We start from the raw sequence: 11,268 nt of genomic DNA, 5'->3' as shown, positions 1-11,268 counted from the left end.
TTTGTATTTTCTTCAACTTAACAATTATATCAATAGGGCCAATAACTATAATATTTGGTGGCCAATATCTATATTTATGGGGCTAATAACTGTCAAACATGCATTACTTTATAAAAGATGTTTTTTTCTATTTTATAAATGAAAATCAAAAATAAGCGATATGAGATGTAGAAACTCTATAAACTTGTCTAGAGTTTGATCTAATATTTTTGTTGCTAAACAATAATATTATACTTTTTATAGCTTCTTTAAGAGAAAGAATGGCTTAAGAGGTCAATAACTATATCGCTTACCCTAACTTTGTTTTCAGATACAAGCATATAATTGAAAATAAATGCACCAATGCTATGTCCACCGCGCAAAAAATGAAACCTTGGAAAAAATAGCGCTGGAATTTAATGTCAGCGCTGAATTTCCCAAAACCCCAAAGCAGTTGAACACTGCTTATCTTAACCTAAAAAGGGTCACTCGCCAAAAAGTAGCAGAGGAAAATGTAAGTGTATAAAACTTTCGGTTGATTTAGAGCTATATGGATTAATTACATTTTAGATTCAAAAATATAATGACCAGAAGGTTTTGGACCAGTTAAAGAGAGACCAAACTGCAGACAAAGTAGGTATACTTAAATTTAAAGCTCGTAACACCTAACACCTGGTCAGTTGAATTACACTAGGTCTGAGTTGGATATTTTTATAAAAATATAAGCTAATAAAACTAATTTCATGATGGGAACTAACCTAGTGTTGAGACAATAGAAGTTTAGTATTTGAGGGTGTTAAAGCCAAAGAGGTGTAAGTCATATTTGTTAAATGATGGAAGTCTTGCTTTATAACTTTGATAAATAAACATCTTTTCATCAGGAAAAGTGGTGTAAGTATTTACAGTAAAAACTTACACCACTTTTTCTCTGAAGAGGTCTATGTATATATCAAGATTATAAAATAGGGCTTACATCATCTCAAGAATATGACTTCCACCACTTTGATTTTAACCCAACTAATGAATTGTTTTCAGAAAGACATACTTGCAACAGGTGGTGGCACATTTAAGCCTCGTCTCACAGATGTAGGGGTACAAATGTTGGGTTTGATTGGCAATTAAATCCAACAGTTGTGACAGTGCATCTGGTTTCTTCACATCTGGTGAGTACTTATTTTATTAATTTATTTAAATAAAGGTAACTAACTTTAAATTTATTTATATCTGGACCTCAGAGGTAAACTAAATTATGTCGACTTGGTGTTGTTTGAATAAGTCCCTTTTATTCACTTATTTTATTAGTTGGATTATTATTTAAAGTTTGATTGTTAAAGATATTATTTATTTCTATGTTGATCAATAATAAATCTGATAACAAGGATGATAAGTGGTTACACATAGCCAGATCTTGTGTCTATCTATAGACATCATTAAACAAAAAAAGATCTTTTGATAAACAAAATTTAAGCAAACTCAAAATATGAGAATTAATATCTATAAATATAATTAGTATGAATTACTTATTAAGTATAATTATTTATTCAAATTCAAAATTAAGATAGATTATTAACTTAGCTATTAAGATAGCTAAAGTAGATAAATAAAAGTAACTACCTACCTAATTCAAAAAAGATTTTTTTATGAAGAAAAAACTATCTGGTATATCTAAAAAAATTTAAATTTTTTTATTTTTATAGTTGCACAAAATAGTCAAGTGGAAGTAGATTATCTACAATTGGAAGACACGGAGCAGACATCCAGTGTACCCTCTACTTCTGCTGTGCTGCTCAGTACACCCTCGACATCTGCTGTCCTTCCCAAGAAAACAGCTAAAAGGTCTCAGGCTCGTTTAAAAAATAAAAAATTAAAAAATGTAGGGAGCGAAACTCTTAAACGTATTTTTTATAAAAAAAAATTGAGTCAGCAAAAATAGAAAAAAAAAGTAAAATAGTATTTTTAAATAACGAGTACAGAAAAAAAGAAATTTTAAAAGTAGAGCTTCAAATAAAAAAATTTGAACTGAATAAATTGTTAGGTAATAGTGGTTAGGTAATAAAATAATTGTAAATAAAAATTGTAATTAAATTAAGTAATAAAATTAATAAAAAATGTGTTTTTCAAGGATGGTGTTGGGCCAATATATCTTCAGAATATTTCATGGGAATCTATTCCTTTCATTTCCTTTTAATATTGTTTTATGTCTCACTCCCTTATAGTAGTATTGGTTTGATGATACTATTAAAAGTGTTTTGGCTAATTTATGTTGAGATATGATATGAGAGGATTTCAAAGGCCTGTTGTTCTTTTCCTATTCTCTGTTTAATGCTTGCCTGGACTTCACCTTTTGCACTATTATACTATCAAGGTAGCAGAATTCTTTAACCTGTTTTATTTCTTCTTGATTGATGTATAGTTTACCATGTTCACTTATTCCTATTCTTATCTCTACTATCTTATTGGCGATGATTTTAAGACCAACCTCATCTGCCTTTCCCTCCAGCTTCCTTATCACGTTCTTCATGTCATCTGTTGTATGTGATACCAAGCAGATATCATATTATGCATATTGCATATATCTTGGATTTAATTGGCAACCAAATCCAATCTTTATACAACAGTTGCAGATGTTGCATCTGCTTACTTTACATGTAGTGAGTTCTTTTTTTATTTATTTACTTAACTAAAGGTAAGTAATTCTAAATTAAATATTTAAAATTAAAACAATTGATATTTTTTTATTTTCACACCAACACAATATATTGAAGTAGAGCTAAACAAATCAATGCTCCCTTGTACCACCATCTACATGTATGTGCAGCCCAATATATATCCAACACGAAAAGAGGTTATCTAAAAAGAAAAATAAAACTTTTGGGAGTGAATCTTTGAAACTGATGTTTTATAAAAAAAATTGAGAAGTGCAATAATAGAAAAATGGAGCAAATTAATTGATTATAGAAATGAACATATAGAATTAGAAATAAAAATAAAAACAATATGAAACTTTAAAATGTTAAGAATTTTGTTATTTAAATAAGTAATAAAAACATGTGATTTCAAGGTCTATGTACCCACCTATTAAAATGTGTTGTTACTAGAGATGAACGGACAGTTGTATTCTCATTATTTCTTCCAGCAATCTCATACATCTCCTCAGGAATAGCAGCTTCAACATCTACCATATCATCAATGTTGTCATTGTGATTGATAGCGATATTGTGCAATGCAGCACAGGCCACAACAATGTTCATAGCTGTATCTAATTTTACCCGTAGTCCCATAGATAGGCAGGGAAAACGTCTCTTTAATACCCCAAAACACCTCTCTATGGGATTTCTTGTGGCTACTTGTGCTCTATTGTAAGCTTCCTCACCATTTGTTCTAGGCTGCAAAAATGGAGTCAAAAGGTAACTTCTACAAGGGTATCCACTATCTCCCAAGAGAAAATCTTTCCCATATACACCACTCTCAAAATCGGCACGTATGTGGCTATTATTGAAAATAGTTGTGGCGTGCACAGAACCAGGCCATCTACAAATGATATCTTGAATCCTCAGCTGTGAATCACATATAGCTTGAGTATTTAAAGAAAAGTATCCTTTTCTATTCCTGAACAGTTCTGCTTGTGGGCCTCCAACTGATTGAATTTTGACATGGGTACAATCAACAGCACCTATTACGTTTGGAAAGTTAGCCAACAGATAAAATCCAGATTTAACACTCAGGCGCTCCTCTGCTGTTGCTGGCATCTTTATAAAAACTGGCCTTAACCTAGCTATAGCTAGAGATATTCTCTTGATGATTCGACATGCTGTTGATTTATGCACTCTCACATTATCAGCCAGTCACTTGGAACCCTCCAGTAGCATAAAAGCTGATTGTCAGTAAGATCTGCTCGATGGCACTAATAGATTTGTTTCGTTTAGTTGTTGGTTCGATACCATCTATTAGTCTCACTAATTCTGTTACAACTTCCTTGGATACTCTGTAGTGTTGTTTGAATTCACTATCACTGTAGTGTGTCATTGGATTCATCCTGGTTCTGTGATTAACACTGGGGACGTCATTTTCCTCCTCGCTTGGCAATGAAAGCTCAGAAATATCAGAGATGTCCATGTTCTACAAGTTACATAAATATTTTATTAGATATTATATTTATAATTATTTCTTCCAGAAAGTCTTATTTCTATTGAATAATATAACTTACCTTATTTACAGATGTATTTTGTATCAATTTATTCTGGGTATTTGTTAATTACACTATTTTACACTTTAATTTTAAAAATCTAAATTATAATTAAATAACTAATAATTATAATTAAAAATTATAAAACTCTTTATTTAAGAACTATTTAACCTATATAATAACTTAAAAACTCTATTTAATAATGAAAAACTCTATTTAATAACTAAAAACAACTCTTTATAAAAATTAACAGCCCTTTAATCACCCAATAACCTCAAATTAGGTGAGAATCGTTTTTGACCGCCGTTTGACATGCGAAACTAGTTAATCGGCGTTTCAGAAACTCAAAACACTTATGATCGACTGTTAACTAACGATTAATCGGTTGTTAAATCAGGTGATCGACCGTTGTTGAATGTAGTTTGATTGACGTTTCTGAAACTCAAAATGCATTCAATCAACGATTAACCATCGATTACATAATTTTTGAGATGATCATCCTTTCGGAAACCGGCCATTAGTCTTATTATCAAATAATCCTCTTCTTCTAAAATCCGTTGCAATATTATCGAGGATCTTCATTACCTTAAAAACCTAACAAATCCTTATTTTCTAAATTTGAAGAAAACATATTTACACGTCTATCATTGGAAACTTCTTCCGCCACTTCAGCGGTCGTCAACGGATTCTTTGGATAGGTCGATCTTTTTAGGTACAACAACGTATTATGATTCCTATTGCATTTGCGAGAGTCTTCACCCCTATAATCTTTGTTAGAATGACCTTCTCGCAAGCATTTTGTACAAAGTTTCAATTTTCTGATTTCCGTTATACGATTTTCAATGGTGAGCTTTAATAGATTCTGACAGTAATATATTAAATGAGATCCCTTGCAAAAGTTACGTATTCTGTTGAGAAAAATGGGTATAAGAACAATTTTTTGACTTCCTAACCTCTCGAAAGCTTTCGTTATGAGAATTGGATTTAACTTCTAACATGTCTAACGCCTGACAACGGGTACAAATAAACTTAATAAATTCATCATAAGTAGGCAATGTGATTATATCTAATACCTACTGACAATTCTCACTTCTTTCGTGTTTTATTGTCTAGCTAGGATAATATGAGGAAAATGATTATGGAATCCCATTCATTAACAAACTGATCAAGATTTTCCAAGGCACGAATATTTTTTTGTAAGGTATCTAAGAGATTTCTTACGTCTTCTCTGGATTCTCTATTTAGAGTAGGAATTTCGAATAGAGCCTTTATGTGACTATTTATATATAAATGTATGTTTAATGTATAATTAAACAAGAATTCTGATATCTCTGGCATATCAGGTTCCATACTACAGAGTAGTTTGCATCGCTGACTTGCAAGGATTTAATTGTTTGTAGTGATTCTCCCTTTAATGAACATGACAGGAAATAAAACTTTTGGATGGGAGTCAGAGTTTTATTTGTGTGAATAATGTTGTGAAACGAATCGTAAAACTGCAACCAATTTTCAAAGTTTACATTAAATTCAGGCAAACTAAGCGGCTGTAACTTAATATTTACGGTAGGATCATTTATCTGAGACAATTCAGGGGAAGGCTGAAAAGCGCTAGCCCTGGTGCTACTTAAAATTGAGCGAGCTTTTGAAACAGCTGAATAATATACTGATTCAAAGCTGTCTCTTTCACTATGGTGATCCTTACGCTACATATTGGTTGGCATCAGGAGAGGGAAGAGATTTTTCCTCTAACCAATATGTAGCTTCGCCGTTTTCCAGTTGAAAAGGTGGGATCTAGCTTCTATTAATCCAGTTTTGTGTCTTCCAGTTTTCAACAAATATATTTGTGTGAAGTGATATAAGGTAAGTGATTTAAAATTTTAAACTGTTTGTCCTTGTGTCGTGTAGTGTTAATGTATAATTATTATGTTTATGACATTCTCAATAGATTGTTAGATAGGCCAAATTTGACGAAATGCCCCTGAAGATTCTCTAGGAACGAAAGTACTTGGGCAATATTTAATAAAAAAACTGTGCTCGATATCTGCCTTTCATTTGATTAAAGTTCATGCTAAATATTTATTGAATCTAGTTATCTGACCCTTTACGTTTGCTCGTTGTGATTTCATGGTTTTAATTTAATCGTCTGCCATTTTTTATTAAATATTGTCGGCTATATAAATATTAAACGATTAAACTAGCGTATGTATATATATATATATATATATATATATATATATATATATATATATATATATATATATATATATATATATATATATATATGCTTAAACAGAACCTCACTTTTAACTATCTAAAAATCAAAAATTTAGTTATTGCCGACAATTCAAAGAATTACCTCCTTTTAAATGTAGTTGCATTGGGTTTTTCGATTAACCTTGAGTAAGCCTTTACGTGTCAAGTTCGAAGCTACCATACATTTCAATCCTTATAAAAAACTTTTTGTTGCACATAGTAACAAAAAACACCACTATGTTACTAGCAAAGTTTTTTAATATTCTAACTCTACAATTCTAAGTTACGGTAAGATCAATAATGTTTTAATAGATAATATATGGTAGCTAATTATAATTTATATTCTCTTTCAGCCCTGAAGAAGCCAAATTAATTCTCTTTGGCGAAAACGTTCGGCGAAACAATTGATACACATTAGAGTATTTCTTGCAGATTTCCCCAATATTTAAGAGTTTACTATATATATATATATATATATATATATATATATATATATATATATATATATATATATATATATATATATATATATACATATATATATAATATTTGAACTGAATAAATTGTTAGGTAATAGTGGTTAGGTAATAAAATAATTGTAAATAAAAATTGTAATTAAATTAATAAAAAATGTGTTTTCAAGGTTTATGTACCCACTTATTAGAATGAGTTATAACTAGCTTCATCCTCTGCTTCTTTGTCTTAATGCATTCCACAATTCTTCATTTGTTATGGTGTTGGGCCAATTTTTTTGCCTTTGGGCCTTTTTTTATTTAATTATTTAAGTAAAGGTAAGTAATTCTAAATTAAATATTTAAAATTAAAACAATTGATATTTTTTTATTTTCACACTAACACAATATATTGAAGTAGAGCTAAACAAATCAATGCTCCCTTGTGCCACCATCTACATGTATGTGCAGCCCAATATATATCCAACACGAAAAGAGGTTATCTAAAAAGAAAAATAAAACTTTTGGGAGTGAATCTTTGAAACTGATGTTTTATAAAAAAAATTGAGAAGTGCAATAATAGAAAAATGGAGCAAATTAATTGATTATAGAAATGAACATATAGAATTAGAAATAAAAATAAAAACAATATGAAACTTTAAAATGTTAAGAATTTTGTTATTTAAATAAGTAATAAAAACATGTGATTTCAAGGTCTATGTACCCACCTATTAAAATGTGTTGTTACTAGAGATGAACGGACAGTTGTATTCTCATTATTTCTTCCAGCAATCTCATACATCTCCTCAGGAATAGCAGCTTCAACATCTACCATATCATCAATGTTGTCATTGTGATTGATAGCTATATTGTGCAATACAGCACAGGCCACAACAATGTTCATAGCTGTATCTAATTTTACCCGTAGTCCCATAGATAGGCAGGGAAAACGTCTCTTTAATACCCCAAAACACCTCTCTATGGGATTTCTTGTGGCTACTTGTGCTCTATTGTAAGCTTCCTCACCATTTGTTCTAGGCTGCAAAAATGGAGTCAAAAGGTAACTTCTACAAGGGTATCCACTACCTCCCAAGAGAAAATCTTTCCCATATACACCACTCTCAAAATCGGCATGTATGTGGCTATTATTGAAAATAGTTGTGGCGTGCACAGAACCAGGCCATCTACAAATGATATCTTGAATCCTCAGCTGTGAATCACATATAGCTTGAGTATTTAAAGAAAAGTATCCTTTTCTATTCCTGAACAGTTCTGCTTGTGGGCCTCCAACTGATTGAATTTTGACATGGGTACAATCAACAGCACCTATTACGTTTGGAAAGTTAGCCAACATATAAAATCCAGATTTAACACTCAGGCGCTCCTCTGCTGTTGCTGGCATCTTTATAAAAACTGGCCTTAACCTAGCTATAGCTAGAGATATTCTCTTGATGATTCGACATGCTGTTGATTTATGCACTCTCACATTATCAGCCACAGTCACTTGGAACCCTCCAGTAGCATAAAAGCTGATTGTCAGTAAGATCTGCTCAATGGCACTAATAGATTTGTTTCGTTTAGTTGTTGGTTCGATACCATCTATTAGTCTCACTAATTCTGTTACAACTTCCTTGGATACTCTGTAGTGTTGTTTGAATTCACTATCACTGTAGTGTGTCATTGGATTCATCCTGGTTCTGTGATTAACACTGGGGACGTCATTTTCCTCCTCGCTTGACAATGAAAGGTCAGAAATATCAGAGATGTCCATGTTCTACAAGTTAGATAAATATTTTATTAGATATTATATTTATAATTATTTCTTTCTGAAAAAGTCTTATTTCTATTGAATAATATAACTTACCTTATTTACAGATGTATTTTGTAACAATTTATTCTGGGTATTTGTTAATTACACTATTTTACACTTTAATTTTAAAAATCTAAATTATAATTAAATAACTAATAATTATAATTAAAAACTATAAAACTCTTTATTTAAGAACTATTTAACCTATATAATAACTTAAAAACTCTATTTAATAATGAAAAACTCTATTTAATAACTAAAAACAACTCTTTATAAAAATTAACAGCCCTTTAATCACCCAATAACCTCAAATTAGGTGAGAGTCGTTTTTGACCGCCGTTTGACCACCGGTTGTTCGGTGGTTTGACATGCGAAACTAGTTAATTGGCGTTTCAGAAACTCAAAATCGACTGTTAACTAACGATTAATCGCTTGTTAAATCAGGTGTCAGGTGATCGACCGTTGTTGAATGTGGTTTGATTCAAGGTTAGTAGATGTAGATATTTAAGTAGGTTGTCTCGTAACTATAGACCAATCAAATGCTCGCTTTTTAAAGGCGGGATACGTCACCCATACGACACTTTTAAAATTGCCATAAGCTTCAATGCTAATATAAGGTTCAAAAACTTAGGTTTTGCAATATATTTTGGGATTTTCTTGGGTATAGGGATGTTAAGTGGTTCTTATATTAGTAATTATATAAATTTTTTTTTCTAAAATCAATAGTCTGATGACAAAAAATAGAATTGATTATAGTGATAATATTGTGTGTTTTAAATGGAGATAACAGTTTATTTTGCACAAAAACCCAAAAAAACAGTAGAAAAAGTTCAAAAGCAAAAATACTAAATATGTAGGAACTTACTTATTGTGTTTTTTCCTGGAATTTGCAGCATTATTATCATATCTAGTGGTAGGCAAAAAAAAACGTATAGGTAATATAAATAATTTATTATTAGATTAAAATACAAAAAATGATTAGTCCTTCAAGCACAAATCTTCAAGCTATATATACTTATCTCATCTAAAAAATATATCATTATTATAAGGTACAAAACTACATATAATTAACTTAACATCTACTAACCTTGGGTTTGATTGACGTTTCTGAAACTCAAAGTGCGTTCAATCAACGATTAACCATCGATTACATAATTTTTGAGATGATCATCCTTTCGGAAACCGACCATTAGGCTTATTATCAAATAATCCTCTTCTTCTAAAATCCGTTGCAATATTGTCGAGGATCTTCATTACCTTAAAAACCTAACTAATCTTTATTTTCTAAATTTGAAGAAAACATATTTACACGTCTATCATTGGAAACTTCTTCCGCCACTTCAGCGGTCGTCAACGGATTCTTTGGATAGGTTGATCTTTTTAGGTGCAACAACGTATTATGATTTCTATTGCATTTGCGAGAGTCTTCACCCCTACAATCTTTGTTAGAATGACCTGCTCGCAAGCATTTTGTACAAAGTTTCAATTTTCTGATTTCCGTTATACGATTTTCAATGGTGAGCTTTAATAGATTCTGACAGTAATATATTAAATGAGATCCCTTGCAAAAGTTACGTATTCTGTTGAGAAAAATGGGTATAAGAACAATTTTTTGACTTCCTAACCTCTCGAAAGCTTTCGTTATGAGAATTGGATTTAACTTCTAACATGTCTAACGCCTGACAACGGGTACAAATAAACTTAATAAATTCATCATAAGTAGGCAATGTGATTATATCTAATACCTACTGACAATTCTCACTTCTTTCGTGTTTTATTGTCTAGCTAGGATAATATGAGGAAAATGATTATGGAATCCCATTCATTAACAAACTGATCAAGATTTTCCAAGGCACGAATATTTTTTTGTAAGGTATCTAAGAGATTTCTTACGTCTTCTCTGGATTCTCTATTTAGAGTAGGAATTTCGAATAGAGCCTTTATGTGACTATTTATATATAAATGTATGTTTAATGTATAATTAAACAAGAATTCTGATATCTCTGGCATATCAGGTTCCATACTACAGAGTAGTTTGCATCGCTGACTTGCAAGGATTTAATTGTTTGTAGTGATTCTCCCTTTAATGAACATGACAGGAAATAAAACTTTTGGATGGGAGTCAGAGTTTTATTTGTGTGAATAATGTTGTGAAACGAATCGTAAAACTGCAACCAATTTTCAAAGTTTACATTAAATTCAGGCAAACTAAGCGGCTGTAACTTAATATTTACGGTAGGATCATTTATCTGAGACAATTCAGGGGAAGGCTGAAAAGCGCTAGCCCTGGTGCTACTTAAAATTGAGCGAGCTTTTGAAACAGCTGAATAATATACTGATTCAAAGCTGTCTCTTTCACTATGGTGATCCTTACGCTACATATTGGTTGGCATCAGGAGAGGGAAGAGATTTTTCCTCTAACCAATATGTAGCTTCGCCGTTTTCCAGTTGAAAAGGTGGGATCTAGCTTCTATTAATCCAGTTTTGTGTCTTCCAGTTTTCAACAAATATATTTGTGTGAAGTGATATAAGGTAAGTGATTTAAAATTTTAAACTGTTTGTCCTTGTGTCGTGTAGTGTTAATGTAT

The 11,268-nt window shown here is 31.1% G+C and overlaps 1 long non-coding RNA gene across 1 annotated transcript; it reads left to right on the top strand.

The window, feature by feature from the left end:
* LOC140450211 (uncharacterized) lies at nucleotides 1-2,028 on the top strand. Its single transcript, XR_011951986.1, has 4 exons — nucleotides 1-493; nucleotides 550-612; nucleotides 1,015-1,142; nucleotides 1,677-2,028. It is a non-coding gene; the product is annotated as an uncharacterized lncRNA (long non-coding RNA).
* The last annotated feature ends 9,240 nt before the right edge of the window (nucleotides 2,029-11,268 follow it).

This window comes from Diabrotica undecimpunctata, chromosome 9, assembly GCF_040954645.1.
Source record: "Diabrotica undecimpunctata isolate CICGRU chromosome 9, icDiaUnde3, whole genome shotgun sequence".
NCBI lineage: Eukaryota > Metazoa > Arthropoda > Insecta > Coleoptera > Chrysomelidae > Diabrotica > Diabrotica undecimpunctata.
The sequence above is the reverse complement of the archived record's forward strand: the minus strand, read 5'-3'. Positions and strand labels throughout refer to the sequence as shown.